The sequence below is a fragment of the Miscanthus floridulus genome, chromosome 1 (assembly GCF_019320115.1).
Source record: "Miscanthus floridulus cultivar M001 chromosome 1, ASM1932011v1, whole genome shotgun sequence".
Classification (NCBI taxonomy): domain Eukaryota; kingdom Viridiplantae; phylum Streptophyta; class Magnoliopsida; order Poales; family Poaceae; genus Miscanthus; species Miscanthus floridulus.
The window spans coordinates 8,699,941-8,723,589 of NC_089580.1; the positions used below are offsets into that span (position 1 = coordinate 8,699,941).

Consider the following 23,649-nt stretch of genomic DNA (forward strand, 5'->3'; position numbering starts at 1 on the left):
AAATCCGAACGAAGTCCGAAAATCACGAAACTTGTCTGGGCATCGTGTTATCGCATGTAGAGGCTATGATAAAAAATTGAGAAGATTTCGATCAAGTTGCGACGTCGGATGGCTAAAACCCAGACATCTCCGCATGTGATCACTTGTAGAGGCATGCGGAGATGTCTGGGTTTTAGGTATCCGACGTTGCAACTTGCTCGAAACCTTCTCGATTTTTTATCATAGCCTCTACATGCGATAACACAACGTCCAGACAAGTTTCGTGATTTTCGGACTTCGTTCGGATTTTATATAATTTAAAAACACTTGTCCCGCAAGTTATTCGTCATGTTACGTCAATAAGATGCTCGACATTTCATGCGAGTTCCTGGATAAGGCCTCAACATACACCAAATATCATTAATATAATTTTTTGAATCACCAAATTCCATTATTTCATGCACCTGCAGTTCAAATTCAAAGTATGCAAAAAAATTCAACGAAACGAAAAAAACTAACGAAATATAACAAAAAAGTCAAAATTGTCCCAAATTTGAACAAGGAGTTTTAAATAATGTGAGAAGGCCTCACAAAAAAATGAGGCAAAAAAAACAAGAAAAACAAAAATTCTTCCCCGAGTGCCTTCCCTGGCACTCGGGGAAGAGGCCCTTTCCCGAGTGCCAGGACAGGGCACTCGGGGAAGGCAGCCTCTTCCCCGAGTGTCCTGTTCTGGCACTCGGGAAAGGGTCTCTTCTCCGAGTGCCAGGGAAGGCACTCGGGGAAGAATTTTTGTTTTTTTAAGTTTTAACGGCGTGGGCGGGGTGGACCGTCAAGTAACATGTTTCTTTGCCGAGTGCCGATCTTCCCCGAGTGTTGCACTCGGGGAAGAGGGCCTTTGCCGAGTGCTGCTCTTTACCGAGTGCCAGGATCTCTGCGGCACTCGGGAAAGCCTCTCTTCCCCGAGTGCAATTCTTCCCCGAGTGCAACACTCGGGGAAGATTCTCTTTTCCGAGTGCCCGATTTTTGGCTCTCGGGGAAGCCAGCGACACTCGGGGAATTTTGCCTCTCCCGTAGTGGATGGTCGACCACACTCATGAAAATAGACATTTATATGGTTTTTTTATATTACAGACCGTCTATAAAAATAAAAGCATTTCTGGAAATTGAGTTGTTCTTAAAATCAATTTTCAGAGACAACTAATAAGATGACTCCTCTCTAAAAATAGTTGCCCTGCAAATAAAGCATAGCTTTTCCAAATAAAGTAGGTTATAGACCAACTTTATATCGAAATTATAGTTCTTAATGAGATATAAAACTTTGTAATTAATAATTTTTTATTCAGATATTTATTTTAAGATCTCATTTTAAATTAATGTTTTTGAATTTTTTCAAACAATAGCGGTGGTTGTGGTTTGTTATCAGACCGACAACTTTATAGTTGACAACATTTTCATTTAAGAACATCTAGGACACAAATATTTTTTTAAAAAAGTTTATACAAACGATAGCATATCTGATATCTAGCTATAACTCATAAGCGACCAGGTGGTGTGGTGGTAAAGAAATAGTGCACGAGCCTTTAGCTCGTGGGGCTTGAATCCTTGACAATGCATGTACCTAAAAAACCAGGTGACTTGTAACCTTTTATTTTAGTCACTTGGGTGATAAACTTTTTACGTTGTTTTTCTTTTTTGGAATTTTTTGTAACATTTCTTAAGTTCTATTTGGCACAGCTTCTCCACCAACTTCACAAGCGGTTCAAATTTGTTTTGCGCTAAACGAGTCTTTTGTAAATACCTTCAAAGATAAAGCTCCTTGAAATATGTTCTCATATTTTTTTTAAAGCTGAAAATAGTAGCTTTTCCTAGCTTCATCTCACACTTATGCGCCCCAGCATGTGTAGGGACGGATTTGCCCCATGCCTGGAGGGACGACGACACACGGGGGTTGTGGGCACGGGCGTTGGGGCACATGGTTGCTGGGAGCGTGGGCGCATGGTCGAGACTCGAGAGGCACCGGCGTCGTCGCGGCTTGCAGCGCGGGGGCATGGGCATGGCAGGGAGGCATGGACGCTACCGCGGCCTGGAGCACGTGGACGTCAGGGGCGTGGGCGTGGCCGGGAGCACGAGCGTGGTCCACTAGGGCTCATGGGCGCCAGGGCACGAGGGTCACCGGGGCTTACGGCGCGTGTCCACTGAGTGGGGGTGCGCACAGGAGCATTGGGAAGAAAGAGATACAAGGCCATGTTTTGACACTATGCAAAAAGAAGATTCCCCGTCACATCAAACTTGCGGTACATGCATGAAGTACTAAATGTTGATGAAATCAAAAACTAATTGCACAGTTTTGTTGTACTTTGCGAGACGAACGTTTTGAGCCTAATTAGTTAACGATTGGACAATTATTACCAAATAAAAAACAAAACGACACTGTAGCTACAAGGAAGAATAGATTCAAGAAGAAAAACCATGGGAAGAAGACGAGAAAAAAAGATGATAATAAAAAAAAGCAAAGGATGTCATGCTCATTTTATTTTATTTTATTCTTGTCTATAAGGTGAAGTTGTTTTGTCAAATAGGTCATCAAAATAGCTCCAGCTTCACCAGTAGAGCTGCTCGTAGACTGAAGCAAAAAAAAAAAATCTACTTCATTAGTGAAGTTGAGCTATGCCAATCCTTTGTAGAGGAGAGTGTAAGAATTATGTGGCCATGATCATATCTTTTTAGTTTTGATGGTTGAGATGATAACACAAATGTAGAACTAACACTTTGTACAGTGGTAAATCAAAATCTCTCAATTCAAATCAAAGTTTCTCAATTCATAACATTTGGAGATAAAATAACTTAGCTTGACTAGTTTTGGGAGTAAAATCAATCGACAAACTTTATAGGTGCCAAGCAGAGAATACATTATTTGATACTAAAATAGTCTTTTTATTTGAATTTTCTCCTGTATGTGTTTTTTTTGTATCCATGGTTTCTCAGGATCCATGGAAGCTGTTATATGAATGGATTTTCTATTGTCCTAAACGGTCGTGTAGTCCGTTTTCCTGTCATTTAAATGTTAAGTGATCAGCCGTTTCCGTTTAATCAACTATTTATCTCATTTAATTAAGTTAATTAATTTTGTAGTCCGTTTAAGTGGCCATATAGACCAAATAAGCGCTATACGATGTGTCCAATCGTTTACTGTTTAGCGTGCGTTTTGGTGAACATTGGTGTGTCTTACTCTCTATATTGGAATCAAATCCCTATCTGAAGAGTTACAGTAGTCTGATAGGCTAAGATATGAGCTGGCAAACTTTTATTCTTAACCAAGAAAAAACATACATGAGAACATTATTCAGGCGTGGCTCCTCTCTCAACCCAACAGATCATGGTAACAGATAACAATCTTCATCTCCACCCCCTACCCTGAAACTGACAAAACCAACGAAGAAACACATTGTACGGCGCAGCACAACATTTACATACCAATATACCATCCTACGAAGATACAATCTGACCAGGGTCATATGGAGATGCTGTTGGGAATGCCCATGGCAGTAAGCCCCTCGCCCTTCTCGCCGGTAACGTCCGACGTGTTGGGGTACAGCAGCATGTACGGCAATTCCACTGGCCCCTTTCGGTTCTTCAAGGTCGGATTGTCGTTCATCGTCTTGATCCGATTCTCAATCTCCACCAGCCGGCTTCCGAATCTTTTGAACGCATGCAACGCCTTGGCGTCTGACGTCCAGCGCTCAGGCTCATCACGCTGGCCGAGGTACACCTCGTCGGAGGAGTGCTTGGAGAGGATCTCGATGAGCGAGATGCCCAGGATGGTCTGGAACTGGCTGGTGATGGTGCGGATGAACACCATGTCCGCTTCCTTCTGCCCCGCTTCCAACTTCTTGTAGTCATCGCTGCCCGGCTCCGGCATCGGCCGCCGGCTCACCGTCGGCCGGTTCGGGAGGTACCCGGCGTATGGATACTGCCCAAAGTTGACAGCTGCGTGCAGCGCAGATGCCACCCAGATGATGGTCGTGCACGTCCTAGCCAGCTGCTGGACGGTGTTCATCCTGGGCCACCAGTCTCGATCCTTAAGGTCGCCGTGCGCCTCCTCACGCACCTCCTTCCACCATGCCTGCAGCTCCACATCACGCTGGAGCTCACCGTCGTTAGAGTAGTAGACGTCCAAGTACTCTTTGACCCACTGCTCAATCGCCCACCAGATCACGAGCCCATCAACGGCATATGGGTAGTCCTTGATCAGCAGTCGGACACCATATGGGCTTGACTGGTCCGGTACAGCCACACCTCTGAAAGCACAACCAGAAGAGTAAACCCGTCAAAATCAAACTGATTTTGGAAGCTCTTCTGCATTACCATCTCGTCGCTTCTATAAAGCTTTTACTGTCAATGTAGTATGCACGTACCTCTTGACGAGATCTGCGGGGAGAGCCTGCTCGTTGAAATTCCAGCTCTTGTACACGTCGGAGGACATCCCCAGCGCGTATTTTCCAGGGAACACAGTGAGCTCGAAGATGCCACCTGCGTTGATGAGTGTCTGGCGTGCCAGGGCGTTGATGTTCAATGTGTCACGGTAGTGTGGGCTCAGCAGCTTATGCACGGGATGCACCACGCTGAGCTGCCGGTTTGTTGCGATCGCGAATGGCTCGATCACCGCGTGCGTGTTCAGCCTGCAAACACATGAAGACACACAAGATTACTGTCTCGGTATCTCCATACATAAAAAAAAGGCACCAGAAACATTTAGTGTTTTGGTAGCAACAGAACAATTAAAGGAAGAACTCTGTACCAGTGGCTGATCAGCTGATGCCAGGCAGAGTCGTTTACGCAGGCGTAAGCCTTGGCAAGTTGCCAGATATGACCCTCCACGCCAGTGTGAGCCGGGGTGTACACCTTGCTGACTGCACCGTGCTGCTCACCGTCAGGGTGGGGCAGGCTCAGCTCAATGGCCAGGGGCTTCAGGGTGCCATCGTCCTTCAAGAACAGTAGGGTCCTGCTTGCATAGATGAAGTTTCCCTCCAACTTGTTGATCTTGTTGAGGTAAGGCATGAAACTATCATGGTGGTCTAGGATGAAGAGCCTGTTGTTCTTCAGTGCCTGCACAGTGTTTGTTATGGCAATCAATCGATGGTTTTAAGCAATTATCTGTATTGAATCTTTGAGTTATATGTGCATGTGTTCAGTCCAGCATACATTCTGCACTGGCAGGCCTTCCAGGTTATGCTGAATATGAGCTTCAGTGATCTTGCTGGTATGGTCTCCATATTGACTTGGGTCCAGGGTACTTTTAGCAGGGAACTCCTGCGATCATGAAGAAGAAAAAAAATTAAGGCTCTTTACTCGATTCTGGGGCAAGTGTATTGCCTGGTCATATGATACAAGATGCTAACCGTCAGGCGTTTGATGATTACTGGGTTCACGCCTGCAAGTGTCTCTCTCGCAAACTCCTCATCAGTCCTCCAGCCAAACTTAAACTCTGGAGCCTTTTTCAATACATCTGGTGTATACCAAGATTGAACCTTAGTCATGATAACTATTTTTCGTTCAAACACCGGATTAACATAGTAGAAAATTACCAAGAAGTTCAGTTACCTGATTTGATGATATTTGGAAGGGGCATCTTTAGGGGGTGGTCATGACTACCATTTGGCAGAATACTTCTAAGGAACTCGCTGGGGATTCTCTTCCTGACCTCTGCTATTAGTGGATTGTTGGGTGCTTCTGGACCCAGTTCATAGAGCCCGAGGATATCTTCGAATGAATCAAACTCCTTTGGCGTATCATCGATGATCCCTAATGTCGGAAGAACAGCCTCAATGATTGCCTTCAGTGAGTACCCAAGGAAGTCTGACATCTTGAGATGCCCAAATCGTTCATCACGCGGGGTGTAGATATTCAGGTTCAGCAGAAAAAGCCTGCTCTCTGAATTTGGGTCTGCGTAAAAGGTTAACCAACAAGGATTTCAGCCAAATTTCTGACATCATATATGGACCAAAATGTAGCTGACTTCAATTTACCTTTTTCTGTTGGGTGCCGTCCAGTTCTGCAGCGACGGGGATATGGGTGTTCTTGGTTGCCACCAAGGATCGGCCGAGCATGGTCTTCACCCTTATCTGGCTCACCAAGGTCATTGTAGTAGTCATAACGGTAGACGCGATCATGCTCCTTGTATGGTCCAGGATTATCATCACCACGGAGTATCTTGAGTTCATCTTGCCGATAAGGCACCAATGTCGCAGGCATTTTGCTTGGCAGATAGGTCTGCAACACAGGAATAGAGTGACTGGCCTGTTTTTTTATAGCCTTGGAGAAATATAGTGCTGGCAGAAGTAAAGCGTATGATGATTAGCTGATAGGTCTGCTTATTTCCCGCAATATCATATGAGAGGAGAGAAAAGGCTATATTGACTTGTGTTCTAGTGTTTTCTGTTGCGTGGATCTAGTACCGATAATACCCAAAGAGAAAAACTACAACCATGAAAATCACGGTGAGTAAAGTGATAATTTTTAATTCCACTCAGCAAATTATCAAGCCATACCAACCATCAAACTGTTTCCACAACTGGGTTAATCTATCTATGTGTATTTGTTATGGTGCAACATGAACCAAATAGTTCTCCTGCGTGTTAAAAAAGAAGAACATCCTTCCTCTCAATATAATGATATGCAGCTCTCCTTCGTGTTTGTGAAAAAAAAAATAGTGCAACATGAGATAATTTAGATTTCAGGATTCAATCTGTGATAATGTGATGGTACCAGAATGAACACATAGGAGAGCATTATACAAGACTCGTTATCTTGCTTCTGATATCCATCAGCCAGTTCTGGATCAACAAATGAGCATAATGAATATGCCATGATGGATCCTTTCCAAAAGCTTAACTAAGCAGCACAACTTGGAGATACTTTAGTCATGTGCTACTAAAGGTACTAAGGAGCTGCTGATCATGAGCAACTTGCTGTTTTTAATCCAAGGCAATCAGTAAAAAATCGTTTAGCCTTGTTGAAAACATGAGGCAAGCCAAGTGTTTTATCATCTCCATCTACAAGGACTACGACTTCCACGTGGAAACAATCAGTGCCTATTTTTCTAATGTCTGTGTCAGTGATAAGACAACGTTAGATAGTGCTAACGATGCACATGCATCTAGTGAAGCCCTATACAGAAATCACACAACAAATTACTGTAACCGTACCTTGTAGTTGCAGTGGCAGCAAGCAGTAAGCACAGCCGAACACTTTGATTGCTGCTGGCTAGCCGTAACATGAGCGATGAGTGTGTGGGTGCGGGTGTTCGATAGTACATGTTGTGTACAGATATAGCAATGATTGTCGATACAGTACGGTCATCTGTGGACTTGACCCGAAGACCAAGCTGGCCAATTTGGCAGCTAGTAAACCGGATCTATCCAATCCAGGTGAACATTAAAAGAAAAAGAGCTAATAGCAGAGTACTTATTCTAATCACGGCTCTATGCACTTTTCAATAGATAATGCGTAACATTAGGATCTAGGTACAGCTAATATGGTACATAATTCATAAAAAGGCTTTTCGCTTTTAAAATGAATAGTTGATCAGCATCCAATCCGTGGTCCCTAACCACGTTTCGTTGCAAATCAGCTTTGAATGCGTTTATCAGAAGCAAGTGTTTTTTTTTTCTTTTTGGAATTTGATCAATAAAGCATTTTTTATTCTTAGCAGCAAAAATGTAACCCTCGAGTTTCAATGGCATATGTATATGCAAGTTTCTCGTAATCGTATCTAGCATGACTGCGTGAGCACAAATCGTAACACATATTGCACCCCTCTCCCCCACTTAAAATGATGCCTTCAGTTTTTTCCAAGGGCAGAGATTGGTGTGCAGCATTTGATCAAAACACAAGATTTCGCATGTTCCCACTTAGATTAGATGGTGATTTTCCCTACACAGGCCATCGCAGTTTTTTCTTTAGGCACGATCGTGGTGCATCAGCAACTGGACCCACCACTGGACCAGCGAACCCAAAACCAAGGACGCAACGGGACCACTGGTCCAGCGAACCCAATGCAAAATGAAGGACGACGCAGATGTCATAAGAAAGAATACTCACGTCGTTGGCGAAGAAGATGCGTTCCTGGGAGTAGAGCTTGTGCGGGTAGATCCATGAGTTGGCGACGAAGACGACGGTGCCCTTGCCGGGGACGCCCTCCAGGGTGAGGGTCTTGAGGAAGAACTCGGCGTGCTGCAGGTTCCTGACGAGCACGGCGCCCGGGATCCCCTGCGACTCGTCCCACTCGAAGCTCACACGGAACTCCGTCTCCCCGTCCGTCTTGGACTTGAGCGACACCACCGCCTCCTCCAGGTGCGCCGCCTTCCCCACCTTGCCACGGCCCCCGTTGCCTGAAGTTTCGTTTAATCACCATCATGTTGTCGCTTGCAGTGAAAATTCCAGTAAAATTCCTATGGACATTGCAGTAAAATTTCGACGGGTCCTAAACGCCTGCAAGTCTCGATCCATGGTGGAAGTGGAATAGTAGACCCATCGACTTGCGACGGTCGCGCGAAGCTGAGAGACGTCGGAGTATTGCCGTGGAAGCGATGACGAATGTGAGGTTCCATGTGTCGTGTTGTGCAGTGCCGCCAAACGCGCCATCGCATTGAATTCAATGGCTCCAACAACTCTTCCATGGCGCAGTTCGAAGGCGGTGTTTTAGTTCGGTAAAGTTGTACAGTGAAGATTCCCTAATATAGCATTTCGTTTGTATTTGTGAATTATTATCTAAATATTGGTTAATTAGGCTTAAAAGATTTGTCTCGTAAAGTTAAAGCAAACTGTGTAATTAGTTTTTGATTTTCGTCTATATTTAGTACCCTATGTATGTACCATAAATTTGATATGACGGGGAATTTTCTTTTTGTATAGTGCACTTTCTAGGAGTTTGGAGAAGTAAAAAAGGGCCAAACTTGAAACCGCAAGGCCTGCCACGGCAAAACGCCATCCCTGTCCATGGACATGGAAGCAGCCAGGCAGGCAAGCAGTTCCTCGCTGCGGGTCCCACATACCGGCGACCAACTCACGGCTCGCCATTATTACGCCTGAGGATCCTGTCCCCTCCTCCGTCAAGACTCGCAGTTTGTCGCTGGACGAGCACAAATTCTACAGATTTCATCACAGTTGGTTGAATTTATTGATGAAATGTTGCCTATCCTATATATATTTATTATAGAAAAAAAGAGAGGAAAGGGTAAACCGAAACGCACGGCGGACGCATGACGTACGTTCCGGCCACGGCCAGCGAGCGAGCGCGCGCGCGCGCGCGGCCGGCGTCACGGCCCGCGGCCACCGGGAGCGGGGCCGGGGGCGGGAGTTCAGATAAGGGGGAGGGGTGGCGTGAGGCTGGGGGCGCGCTTACTTGGGTCGGCCGCGGTGGCGCTGACGAGCTGGAAGGCGACGCCGCCGTCGTCCCTGCCGAGGATGCTGTGGAGGCCGTCGAGGAGCGAGGCAGTTGAAGTCGCCGACGTCCAGCACCTCCTTCTTGACCAGCTTCACCGTGCCGCGGATCTTGCCCTCGTTCCACGCCTTCTTGTTCTTCCCCGTCAGCCGGTCCGCGACCCCGTGCCAGAACATGGCCGCTCTCTCGCTCCTCGCTACTCGCTCCTCAGGGACAGGGAGAGCCGGCGGCGGCGGGCGGGGCGGAACGCGGTGGTTGGTGGATGGCTTTGGCTTGCCTGCTCGCTCCCTCCCTCGCCTGCCAATGTGATGTGCCGGAAAGCAAGGCAAGGGAAGACAGGGGTATGGAACTGCGGCTGCCCTGCGCGGCGATATATAGGCGCCGCGGCTGCTCGCCTCCTCGGCTTATACCTACGCGTGCTTTGCTGGTTACTGCTCTTGCCAGCCAGGCAGCGATAGGCGACAGCGACATGTATACGAAAAGGAAAAGTGAGAACAAGTTGATTGATGATGAAATGAGAAACTAAAAAAACGAGGGGATTCTTATGGGTGTTTGATGCAGGGATTAAAGTTTAGCGGTTATCGCATCGGATATCATATGAAATATCGTATAGGATGTTTGAATATTAATAAAAAAATAAATTATAGAAATCCGTAGTAATATACGAGACGAATTTATTAAACATAATTAATTTATTATTAGCACATATTTACTGTATCACAACATTGTTAAATCATGGACTAATTAGGCTTAATAAATTTATTTCGTAAATTAATCTCAATCTATACAATTAGTTATTTTTTAGTTTATATTTAGTACTCTATACATGTATCTAAATATACTGATGTGAGAGGGACTAAACTTTAGGGGTGTAACCAAACATTCCCTTATTGTATGGTACAGTATGATATACGTCAGCATTACAGGATTTGGGATGGTAATGGTGATCCGGCAGGTAAAGGAGATTACAAAACCATCGGGCTGGAGCTGGCGGCTGGCCCGGGCACATGCGCGGTTTCTAACGGGTCTCCGGCGCCAGGTCCACGCCAAGCCAGCCAGCAACGCGCAGGTGCACGCGAGACGAGCCGAGAGACCGAGCTGACTGTCCAAAGCGCCGGGACCGAACGAAACCGCGGAAACGGTGGAAACCCGCGGGCTGCTTCGCCGGTCAACCGGGTCGTGTTTCGTGTGGTGCCAATGTGCCATGCAATGCGCATCCGCCCCGGGCCGGACCGGACTTGGCCCCAGCAGCGGCGTCTAGCGCACGCCATCAGGTCGCCTCGGCCTGAATTTTTACTTTTTAGTCTTTTTATTTTAGTTTCTCACAAATAGATCCATGACGAAAAGAATTCAGAAAATAGACCTTTAACCGCCATCGATGCTGGCGCCGAGCTAACACGTCTCGCTGCCAGCGTCCCTGGCGCCGAGCTCTTAGGCGCGAAGCAGACGTGGCGGTGACATGGCAGGCAGGCAGCTCGAATTAAGGGTTGCTGACGCCGAGCTGCCTGTCATGTCACCGCCACGTCTGCTTCGGGCCTAAGAGTTCGGCGCCAGGGACGCTGGCGTCGAGACGTGTTAGCTCGACGCCAGCATCGATGGACGCCGATGCCTGCCATGTCATCCGCCACGTCTGCTTCGCGCCTAAGAACTCGGCGCCAGGGACGCTAGCGTCGAGACGTGTTAGTTCGGCGCCAGCATCGATGACGCCGAGTTAAGGGTCTATTTTTTAAATTCTTTCTGTCATAGGTCTATTTATGAGAAACTTCGAAAAAAAGAGCTAAAAAGTAAAAAATTCGGTCGCCTCCGAGGGCGAGGCCAGAGACAGACGAGACACGTCGTTGCGAGTGCAGACTCTTCTGGCTTCAGCGGTGTACGGACTACGGAGCTGTCGTCGCCGATCATGATCGTGTGGCCGTGAGGGCCGCGGGTGGTGACCACCGTCGACCGTACACGGCGGTCGCGTGCCGTGCTGAATGTTGTTTGCCGGTGGTGTCACTGGTGTGGTCCTGGAAACAGAACAGGGGAACAGGGACCGGACATTTACGGGTCTCAGGCTCTGTTTAGGTTCACCAAAAATAAAAAATTTTCAAGATTTTGCGTCACATCAAATCTTACGGCATGCTTAGAGTATTAAATGTAGGTAAAAAGAATAACTAATTGCATAGTTTGCCTGTAATTGGCGAGATGAATCTTTTAAGCCTAAATAGTCCATAATTGGACAATTTTTACCAAATACAAATGAAAAATGCTACATAACCAAAAGCCAAAAAATTTCCGGAACTAAACGCGCCCTTAATTGCTGCGCGTTCATCGTCGTCCCGGGAATGATGGCAGTGCATTTGCATCCGCCGCGACCACGGAATAGACACCGTGTAACTCGACAAGAAGCCAGGCCCCACTCGAGCCGCGCTCACATTTCGCCAACACCGATTGGCATGGCTGTTTAACGGTTGAAACGATTGCCATGGCCGTTTAACGTCTGCGTAGTTGGTTGTACACTTCTAATAATCGTTTATAATAGTTGAAAAAATACTAAACTGTTAACCCGTGAACATTTGATGTCGTCGTCATCGGCAGCAACTTCCTCGATCCTCGTCGGATCTCAGGCCAGCAGGTCTGCTCGATTTTTTTTTTAATTTTAACACTTTTTCAAACTTAATTTTAAATATAACACTCTCGGTTTTTTTTTAAAAAACTAACACTTGTGGCCGTACATATTGCCCTGGTGCGGCCAAATGTATGTGCCGCGCCATGCATAGTGGCGCGATAGAGGTCTGATGTGGCGACGATCAGAAGCGCCGACCGCTGACGTGGCAGGCTCTGCCGCGCCACTGGATCTTGGCGCGGCAGTAGCCGCGCCCTGATCCATGGCGCGGCAGAGCCGGGTATAACCTTCAGCCGCGGCCAGTCCCGCTGCCTGAGCAGCAAAGCGGCCTAGGCATCGCTCCCGCTCCCGCCCGTCGCCAAGCACGCCGGCCGCCGCGCCACTGAACGGCGGCAGCCCGGACCCTCCATTGCCGCCTCCCTCCCTCCCTTCCATTCCCTGGCCACCTCCCTCTCTCATCGTCCTAGTTCAAGGTAATGACGTATATTTTATTTTCGTTTGAACGGTGGATAGGATATTATGAATAGTGAGTTAAGGTTAGTAGAAAAATTATGTTTGGGAACTATGGTGAAGATATTAGTATGATTTTGTCAATGTTAAGGTTAATTATTTAGTTAAAAATATGTTTGCCATGTATATTTTTGTTGCTATAATTGTTGTTTATAATATTTTAGTTGCATTGCAAATGATTACATTTTACATTAATTTACGTTATTTTGATTGGTGTTTAATTTGAATCAGTTTTATTAGATGGAAGGACATGTTTTAGGGAGCAGTTATGACGAAAATGGGGTCATCCTAAAGCAAATATACCCCGACTGAGTCTAGCAAAGATGTCCCCGTCCCTCCTGAAACTCCCTGTCTCTAATTAGTGACTGTGGTCGTCCGGCCGACGTGTTTCAATCGAGACATCCGGACACAGCGACTCGTTGCTTCTACATGTGCAGCCGTTTTAATGTAAGTAATTGTTTCCGTATATTTTTCTTCTTCATTTGTATTACTAGGTTACTAATATTTTATTAAATTTTTATTGTGTAGGACCCATGAAGAGGTGCTTTTTCTTTCAGTGGATCGACGGTACAGACAAGTTTGACCCCAGGTACCTCCTTTTCGATGATTGATGGAGAGGAGCAACATCCACAAGAGGCACTTCTAGCGGTGGGTTCCACCTCCCTCTAACCCCTTCCAATGACGGCTAAGGAGAAGCACTTAGCCGCAGTTAGACGACTCGAGGAGCCTCCTTCTGTGCCATTGTGGAGATCGAGCCGTGATAAATCCCTGACAATACGTTGGAGTTTGTGTGTCCAAACAAGCATGAAGTAAGTGCAAAGTGTATGTGTTGAAATATTGAGCTATATGTGTCAGTGTACTAATGTCACATTATTTAGATGTATTCAATGACGAAGTGCCATTTCAAGGAGTGGTTGTATGGTCCTAAGAACAAATGGCCCGAAGAACCTCCAAAAAGCAAAACAAAAGAAGAAAGAAAGGTTAATTTACAAAGCACCATCAGTCAAGTGCGAATGTGGTGTTAATTCTAACTATGGCCTAGTCCCTTCGGAGCTTGAAATAGGCCATTATTACGGTCATATGGTTGAGTACAAAGAGGTTCGTTATTTTTATGGTAAACATGAAATCGTATTTTATTTCTTTTGCTAAGACATATATGATATAATATTTTTTTTGAACAGAGCACTAGGAAATACATGTGGGAACGTTATGATGGTCAAGCTAAGTTCTTGGATGAACTGAAGAAGAGATAACTAATTACAAGGAAGAGGGAGACATGGACCTGACTACGTCAACCTATTCGTTAAACATCACAAAGAAAAGATACGTGAGTTTACTAGACAGCACTGTATTTGTAACCAGATCGATGTTGGGCTTAACAAATGTGAATTAGAGAGACGGATGACGTTAGAGGAGGAGAGGGCAAGGAAGGAGGCAAGGGAGGAGACAAGAGTATAGATGCAGGTCTTGAACGAGCATGTTGCTGCATTATGTGCCAGTGAGTGCTTGAACGCCTATTTTCATTGCCTGATTGTAAATGTAATATAATCACGTTGCTAATTGATTACATTTTATATATAAAGGGATTGGATACAGCGAGGAACATGCTGTAGAGGTGGCTCGTGCAAGGTACGAGGAAAATAAGTTAGATGAGCATAGAAAGCTGAGCTGGTCGTACCATTGAATCACCGATTATGTTGTCTGATGAGGGGGACGAGGATAAGGACAACGCTGCCAGACTTAGTGAGCTAATTGATGTAGCAGAGGCGGGCTTATAGGTAGAGAAGAATGAGGACGACACTGGTAGACTGAGCGAGCTCATCGCTCTAGCAGAGGCGAACTTGCAGGCGAAGGAGGATGAGGACAACATTGACAGACTGAGTGAGCTCATCGCTCTAGCAGAGGTGGGCTTACAAACGGAGGAGGATGACGACGCATTCTTCACTCAGGCCGCAGCGGTCGCAGATGAAGTAGAGGCCGCTTACTACAGGCGATAGGTGGGTCAGAGCAACGCAGGTGAGCCTAGCCACAGCATCAGGGTTGTGGTTAAGGATTGGTACTCGGACGACGAGTTGCTTACTCAGTATATTTCTGACTGAGGATTTTTTAATTACGCCGTCTGTTAGTTCCATGCTTTATTAATGATTAATGTAGCCATGTAGTAAAAATTCTATTGTGTTGTCTTATATTCCATTTGAACTACTAATGTATTATACCCATGTATCATGTACTCGGATTATCCATGATCGATCTTAAGTGATCACCTCTGTTTATATCATGCATTCAAAATTTCTAAAACGAACGTAATCATTTGTCGCGTCATAAGCCCACGGTGCAGTCTGTGTTGTATAAAACTACTAGAACTACAAGCGGAGGTGGGCTTACAGGCGAAGGTGTTGTACAAAACTACAAGTACTGTACAAAATGAACATGAAGCAAATAAATGGACTGATAAGTTGCCATATAATATTTTCATTGGTTTATGAGTCTACAAGTTTTCGACTGATAATATTCGTTCGACATAAGTTCGACGTAATGAAACTAAGTCCCATGACGTAATGAACCTCGTCGTCCGGTATAAGAAGGAGGTCGTCGTACTCCACATTAAGATGGGGGATCAGCTGGTGCGGCGTGGGAGGGGCCATCCTGTTACAAAATGATAAACAAAGGGTTGGAGTATTCAAATTAACAATTTTCAGATTAACATTATGTAGCATTATAAAATTTGAACTACTTGTTATGCAATACGAACATAATATGAAATCACCTGCTGTCTTCTATGCCGGCTAGCCTTGTGGCTAGATTGTTTGCAAACGGAGCAAAGATTCCTGCCACGGGTCTCGTTGAAGTCTCCCCCACCGTACATGTCTTCGCCGTACCCTCTCATAGCGTCCATGTCCCCCTTCAATCAGCTTCTTCTTTCTCCTATCCTTTCCTACCTTCATTAGATTCGGATGCGGCACATAGTCATAACCATTATAAGGTGGCCACTAGTGTTGGGTCAAGGTATGGCTCGAAGCTTCATCTCCCAAATACTAACGGTATTTGAAACGGAGATACAAGGGTGACATATATGACAGATCCTCATAGTTGTACCCGCGAACCCTGTAGGCCATGATCATATGAGAGCAAGGGGCATGCATGATCTGAGGGACGTTGCAACTGTACTCTACCTTTTCAAGATCAACTCAGTAGTTTCGTCCACCATAACGTTCACCGCCCTAGGCTTGTGCCACCCTTGCATCGTACACTAAAGATATGGCGGCGAGGGTCCATACGGCTCGGTGGTGTGCTGCTTGGCCAATTCCTCGACCTCCTTCAAATGTTCAGCTCCGACCTTTCCAAAACTGCCTCTGCTCAGCTATATTCCTCTGCGCAAGCTCAGTACCTCTTCATAAAATATTCGTTGCACTTATGAAAGGAGAACTCAACAATTCTAGACACAGGCAACGATCAAACTCCGGTGAATACACAGGTTGAAGGACTCTGAGGAGTTAGTGGTCATGATGCCATACCTAAAACCCCCCTTGTCATATGCTAACACCCACTGAGCCTTCTGTTCCATCCACGCCTCTAACCAGGACCTTTCCTGTTGCATTTACCATCTTGTCTAGTTCTCTCTTTGCCTTCCTTAAACTGGTGCTCTGTACGTACACAACATAGAGCCTTTACCTTGTCACATACCTCCTGCTTCCGCTGACGCCACCAGAAATTAGCGGCAAAGTGTCTCATGCACCATTTATGTACTAGAGGCGGGAACCCATCTATATACTCAGCTGCAGCATTAAGAAGCCCTGCAGTGACGGTCGGAGATCAAACATATAGTGCGAGTTGGGCCAAGCACTTGCACACGTAGAAGCCGCATGAACCATGACCACGATTCATTGTTCTCTCCCTCTGCCAAAGCAAATGCCATGGGTACTATCTCAGTCCTCAGGATCAACAGCAGCAGCCATCATTAAGGTGCCCCTGTACTTTCCTATCAGGAAAGTGCCATCAATAAGTATGACTGACCGACAAAATTGGAATGCATGTTCCATGTTGCGCAAATGACCAGAACACACGATAGAAGGACATGTCCTCAATGGGTCCCGAAAAAACATCCCTCCGGTAGTCCACAAACCATTTCAAGCTAGGGTTATAATAATGCATTGCACATAAGATGCGGGGCACCCTGTTGTACGCTTCCTCCCAAGTACCCCTATCGAATCGCCAGAGCAATTTGCTTAGCACGCCAAGCCTTTTCGTACATCACATCGTACCTAACGAATCTAGATATGGACTGTTGTAAAGAAGACACCGATATATCGTTACTGTCATCAATGAGCTCCAATATACGACGAGCAAGGTAACGTGCAGTGAGCTACTGATGATTTTCATTCCCCCTACTGTCTAGGCAAGTGTGGGGTTCAACAACTTTAGTTATCCTCCACTTGCCATCACTCTGTCTCCTTTGTGCATTTAACCTCCACAGACAACCATTTTTGCATATCAAGTGGTACGTCAACTCCTGGTCCGAATGAGTGATGGTGTACGGTCCATGGTGGTACACAGTATAGTCCTGAAGGAAGAGTTTATCTCTCACATTGTGTTGAATATTATCCCCTTCCTAAGGGTTTCTGTCTTATGGTTATACAATGAATTCCTACACATCTAGAGACCGATATCACAAACTGTCATATCCGTTATGCTGACATCCCTATAATTCGAAACGCCCCTGAAAGGTACATTCTTAGACCTTAGTTGCTCAAGCTCAATCGCTGTGTAAGGTGATGGTGGAACATACTGCTGCGCTTCGCTAATTCTGGTCCATGAATCATAGGGGATATCATCTGCAGCCAAATCTATGACTAGTCTACCCTGAGCATGGACACCTTGCAAAACCTCAGTTGGTACTGGTAATGGCATAGTATGTACCGATACTGGCATGGCATCAGCCGTTGTTGCCATAGCATCTGTACCTCCTTGGTCATCATTAGAATCGTCTAAATCACTGCTAATTATATCACCTGATCCTGTCCTCCTCCTCCTACTCATCCTCTTCCTGTTCAAACTCATTCACATGAAGTCATTTCTTATACAGCCTACTACAGTTGAATGAAACTGCTCCTGCATCAACTGACCGTCTAAATCCATGTTATCCTGAGTTGCTTCCCCTTCGACCCCTAATTCTTTTTCATTACCTCCAAAACCATCAATGGACGGGCCGTCTTGAACACCATGCATCCTGTACCTCATTCTTCACCACCACCTCAGCCATGGGCACATTAGAACCTTAGAGAACCCTAGTATAGCGGGACCAGTGAGTAGGGTCGCGCAAGGGCATAAGGACATAGTGTGCTCTAGTCTTCCCAGTATCAAACCTCTCCTTTAGTGTGCAATCACCGCCAAACTTTATATTCAAACGGACACAAAGGTCGTTGAAGCTAGGAGATTCATCAAACCATTTCAATTCTTCTTCCATATCCTTAAACATACTATCCTCTCTTCTAACACTTTCCTCCGTACAAAACTCTAACACAACAATCCATCTGCAGAAGTATTTCAAGAAACTTCATTAAGTCGTCGAAATCATCGTACGTAATGTCCATACTAACATTAATATATTTTCTAACTATAACTATACTAACTAATCAAATATTAACATCTATACAAGGCATACTATAACTGTACTAACTAAACTACCTAACTTTACTACCTATACTAACTTATTATATTACATATACTAACTAAACTAACTAACTATACTAACTATACTTTAATAATTTTACTAACTTTATTAACTGTGCTAACTATATTAGTGGAGTACCTCGTTGTAGCGCGTAAGACCGGGCCGGGAGGCGCGGGCGCAGGGCAGCCGCCGTGCGTGATCGGAGGTTCTGGCTGGAGGGGGAGGCGCGCCGGCGTGCGGTCATGGTGGCCGCACCCGACGGCCGGCGGCCTGGCTGCCAGGCTAGCGCGGGCGGGCAGACGCGGCTGGCTTGCTGGCGTGGGCGGACGCGGCCACGGCAGACGACGTGCACGACGGCGGGCAGGCGCGAGCGAAGGCGGGCGCGGCGGCCAGCCTTGCTGCGCTACTCGGAGAACGGAGACGCTCGGGCACGCGGGCCGCGGCGGAGGTTATACTCGGCTCTGCCGCGCCATGGGTCAGGGCACGGCACTATCGCGCCAAGATCGATGGCGCGGCAGAGCCCGCCACGTTAGCGGTCGGCGCTTCTGGTCGGCGCCACGTTAGACCTTTGCCGCGCCACCATGCATCCGCGCGGCGCAGGTATTTGACCGCGCCAGGGTAATAGGCGCGGCCAAAAGTGTTAGTTTTAAAAAAATCGAGAGTGTTAGATTTAAAATTAAGTTCGAAAAAGTGTTAAAATTAAAAAAAATCGTCTGCTCAAGCTCTGCGGCAGCGGTTCGAGAAGAATCAGAGTATATTAATTAACAAAACGGTAGGTGCTTCGCGTGCTGATCGAGGGCGGATCGTACGAGAGGAGCGATTCGACTAGGATTGAAATGTCGGAGGCCATTTGGTGAAGGCGAGCCATCGAAACGGCGCAATGCATTTCTGCTCCAGCGACCTGTTTGTTTGATCGTAAATGAACGTAAATTTTTAGCCAGAATAGTATTTTTCTCTCACACCAAACCAGCCAGCAGTAATAATCCACGATTGTATATGATCGTATCTGCACCAAGCCGAACATGCTGCATATGTCTTTGCTTGTAAACCAAGTTCAGAAAGGCGCGTGGGTGATATTTCAGGGCTTTGAGTTGAATGTCGTCAGGTCAGAGTGCAAGAACAAGTCGATAGCGGTTTTTTCAGATGGGAGAAGATTCTTCGCCGGGTCACACTAGATTTTTCTGTCGGCTTGCTTGACGCTATATGGAGTATCCAACTCCTACTATCCTATCCAACTTACCGATATCATATGCACAACTGGATCATACATCTTGGACGATTGGCAACTTGATCGAATTTAAGATACCTAGTGTACTGCACACTAGGAATACCATACTGCAGAGAACGGCAGATATGGCCATATTACAGCTCACAGCTCACGTCAAACTAGCTAGGCATGCTCACCGGGCTCCAAATAAAATTATGATAAATTTACAATGGTTTAGATGCATTCCTCCTGGACGTGATGGGTACGTGAACACGTTACCACACGTGAAACATTTGCGATCAAAGGGTCCGCACCACCGTAGTGATCATCGAAACGTCCACAGCATGGGCCAGGGGAAAAGACCCATAAGGCCATAATCATATTATCTTCAATTGTCCTTTTGTTCCAATTTAGTTATTTCAGTTCGGACGAAATGGATCTTTTCACCATCGTGATCCGCATGGCTATAACGTATAGAACTTATTCCTGATCACATAACCGGACAGCTGATGGGCGATGATATAGGCGTTGTTTGGATCCACCCATCTAAATCTAAAACTGTTTGGATCCTCTAGCTAATTGGATCGAACCTCCTTCTAGGAAAGATCGGAAAAGGTGATTTCACTTTAATGAATCGGCACATGTTAAAGGGTGTTTTTTCTTTTTTGTGTTTGTCTTCCAGGGACAGTGGGGACTAAAGGGAAAGCAAGGTGAAAAGGGGATAAGACCTCCTTTATGAAGGATTAGAGGAGTGTAGAAAGATGATATGCAACCTCTTCGTTTGGTCGTAAACAATCATAAATTTTTAGCCAGAATATTATTTTTCTCTTACACCAAACCAGCCAAGCCAGTAGTAATAATCCATGATCGTATACGATCGTTTTAGTCCCAGCCGAACAGGCTGATGATAGTATTTAAAAATGTAAAAGAACAGACATACAATTATATGGAAACAGCACGGAGTAAAAAAAAACTAATGGACACATCACCAAACGCACGCACCAGCAGCGCTAGAGACGACAACTCATTCGTGAGATTAACTAGATATATTGACCTGTCTTTTAGTGATTTGGATGCCTTGGATGGAATTTGCAACCATAAGAAACATAACCATACGAAACGCAAGGTGCCAAAAGTTGACGGATTAGGAGAAAAAAAAAATTTGACGGATTAGTCAACTGCTAAGCCCTGCTTTGGGCTGATCAGAATGGAAAGGCCAATCACTAAAAATCTATAGTATTTTTCTCTCACAACAAAACAGCTTCAGTCAACTTATCAGTCGACTTTAATACCAGCCGAACAGACGTCTAAAAGGAAATTTAGTACTGCACCAACGGAGTATACTAGGCACAGCTTCACTAAACACGTGTGGAACAAAATGAAGGAGAATATATCACAGCATATAATCATTCCATCTGTTCCATTCCCTTTGCATTTTTAATTTATTAGTGGCACGGTATCAGCTTCACCTACCAGACCACGAGGGGCGATGGCGATCTGGCCTGCCGCGCCAGCCTGGCTCGTAGAGTGTGTACCACTGATACATACTGTAGTTTAGAGTAGAGTTTTTGACATTCTTCGTTAGGATCTCCCGTGATCTTCGGTAAGAGCTCCTTCTTTTTATATATACATATAAAAAAGATCTTCCGTGATGCGATGCGCCTAGCTGTAATCAAGCTGTAATCAAGGAGCTGTTTCGTTGATGATTTCTACGGCTGATAAGCCAACTGAAATTAATTTATTATGAGAAAAAATACTATTTTATAACTGATAAATCAGACGTTCAGATAGCGAATCAGGCAGCCAGCAGTTCTCGTCTCTCGCGAGAAGGTGATGTCTGCTCTGCTTGCTGCACTGCTTGCAGCGAAACATACACTAGCTACTGCCTACTGGTGTGGTAAAGTGCCTTCTTGCGCGCCAGGGCCGTCCAGGGAAAATTCAAGACACTGTACTAAGCTAAAAAATATGGTCTACCAGCCTAGAAAAAAACAGAGCTAAATATATGATATGATGTAGTATGTAGTACATTATAATAAAATATATCAAGAATAGTACCTATGTCGCATGCGAATTGAGATTGGCAAAATAAAATGATGCCCACTGTCCAGCGGCCGGCCAACAAATCATTTTTTATTAAGCTAAACTGTTGCTGTGCAAGCTGCTGCAATAAGCTTACTAGCTAATGGACCAAAAGCCAAAGCTTCAGCTGTGCTGATCTATTTAAGTACTCGAGGCCTATGAGATTTGGAGGCCCTACGCCGTCGCTCACGCTGCACATGCGCAGGGACGGCCCTGCGCGCACTACTACTGTGCTCAAGGCCACGTCTGCACCTGGATACAGCGACTCAAAAGCTGACGACGACTCGTGGGCTGCTGACTGCTGAGACCTGACTACAGAGGGCATCCCTTCTGCTGACGAGGTCACGCGAGCGGACCTTGTTTAGTTCCTCAAACTCTTAATTTTGGCACCGTAAAAAAAAGATTCTTCATCATATCAAATTTACGGTACATGTATAGAGTACTAAATATAGATAAAATAAAAAACTAATTATACAGTTTGGTTGAACTTTGCGAGACGAATCTTTTAAACCTAATTAGTTAATGTTTAGACAATAATTCACAAATACAAACAAAATTGCTACAGTGTTTACCGTCGCATCAAACACTGTGCAAATACCGAATCCGGCCGGTACTAAACGCGCCCCGGCTTCCAAAACGGATGATCTCCGCGTGGGCGATGATTTCTACGGCTGCTGGACGAAGTGATTGGTCGTGGGAAAAAATATTATTCCATGACCAAAGCCAACAAGGTGTCTCGCTGTCTCGACAGATGCTCTCACGACTCCCACCCAAGCCTCCTGCAGTGGTACGAGTTTACTGTTTACCTTACTATACGTGCGTCCTTACCGAAAAGTTAGCCGATTATAGCCTGTCGTATCGTATCGTGGATTATTTACTGCTGGCTGGTTTAATGTGAGAGAAAACACTGTTTCCGGCTGGAAATTTATGATCGTTTACGAGCAAGCGAACAGCCTGCCGCATCCAATTCCGTGGTTTTCCGATGCAAATTATTGCTCTGACAGAGGTGCGGTGCGTTCGGTGCCTCACTGTTTTTCTAATCACACTACCTGCAGGCTGTGCAGCCAGCAGCCGCCATTAGGAGGTGAAGTCAAGCTCAAGCTGGCCTCATTTGTCAGGTAAGTCTCCTGCGTGATGCATGCGGATCAGCGCATGCGCCAACTAATCCGTATTCGGTCAGCAGTCGCCATTAGGTGAAGATTTGCATGATTGCATATAGCACTTCAAAAGATTGTATCCACCAGTAGTACATACCGCCGCCTTGAGGTCAACAGTGCCCACTGCCCTGAGTGCTCTGATTTTTTTTGCTCGAGTCTACTGCTTGCTTCGCTTATAAATCGTACTTTTTTAATAAATAAATATTATTTTTCTCTCATAATAAATCAGACAACAATATTTTCAGCGATGGCTTAAGCGAACAGAGTGAATGCCACCTAGAAGTATTTCGTTCATTGGTGGTTTCCGTTGTCCAGTGACAAACTATGACGCTGCCCTCTTTCACAATGCCTGTCTATTCTTCGTAATTAGGAGACACAAAAGTTAACTATTTTTCCCTCTGTTACACAAACGGAGCGTGGCACGATCGTTTATCTTTCGGGAGAAACATGCCACCCCCTTCTTCAAGACATGAGCGAACTGGACCGAGCTAGGCTCGGGGCCTCGGGCCACATCGGGGAAAAAGTAGCAGTTTCGGGGAAAAAAGAGGAATTAAAGTACCAACTACTGAGGGACGAATAGACGGTTTTAACTAGAATCATAAACACTACATAAACTTTAATTAGTATATCATCGAACCCAAAAATGCTACTCTTGCTGAGCTAGGTGAAGATTTTTTAACCTAGGGTGATAATCAACAATTTAATGTATAATAGGATAAAAGTGATCAGATTAAGGCCCTATTCGTTTGAACTTATCAACCATATCGTTTCAGTGAAATAACAATATTTTTCTCTCATAATAAATTAGCATCAGCATCAGCATCAGCTGTTTTTCCGGCCAGCGGGCCTAAATTGCATGAAAGAAATTTGAGCATAAGAGATAACCAATCACTAGACATAACTTTATCCATGTGGCCGGACCGTCTAACGCTTATTTCTCACGCGCACCACAGAAAAATAGTACTTGTTGTAAGTCCTTCAAAGAATGACCAGCGAACC

General features: G+C 45.5%; 1 pseudogene; it reads right to left on the minus strand.

The window, feature by feature from the left end:
- Nucleotides 1-3,253: 3,253 nt before the first annotated feature.
- On the minus strand, nt 3,254-9,777 carry LOC136539238 (probable linoleate 9S-lipoxygenase 4; annotated as a pseudogene).
- Between the last annotated feature and the right edge of the window lie 13,872 nt (nt 9,778-23,649).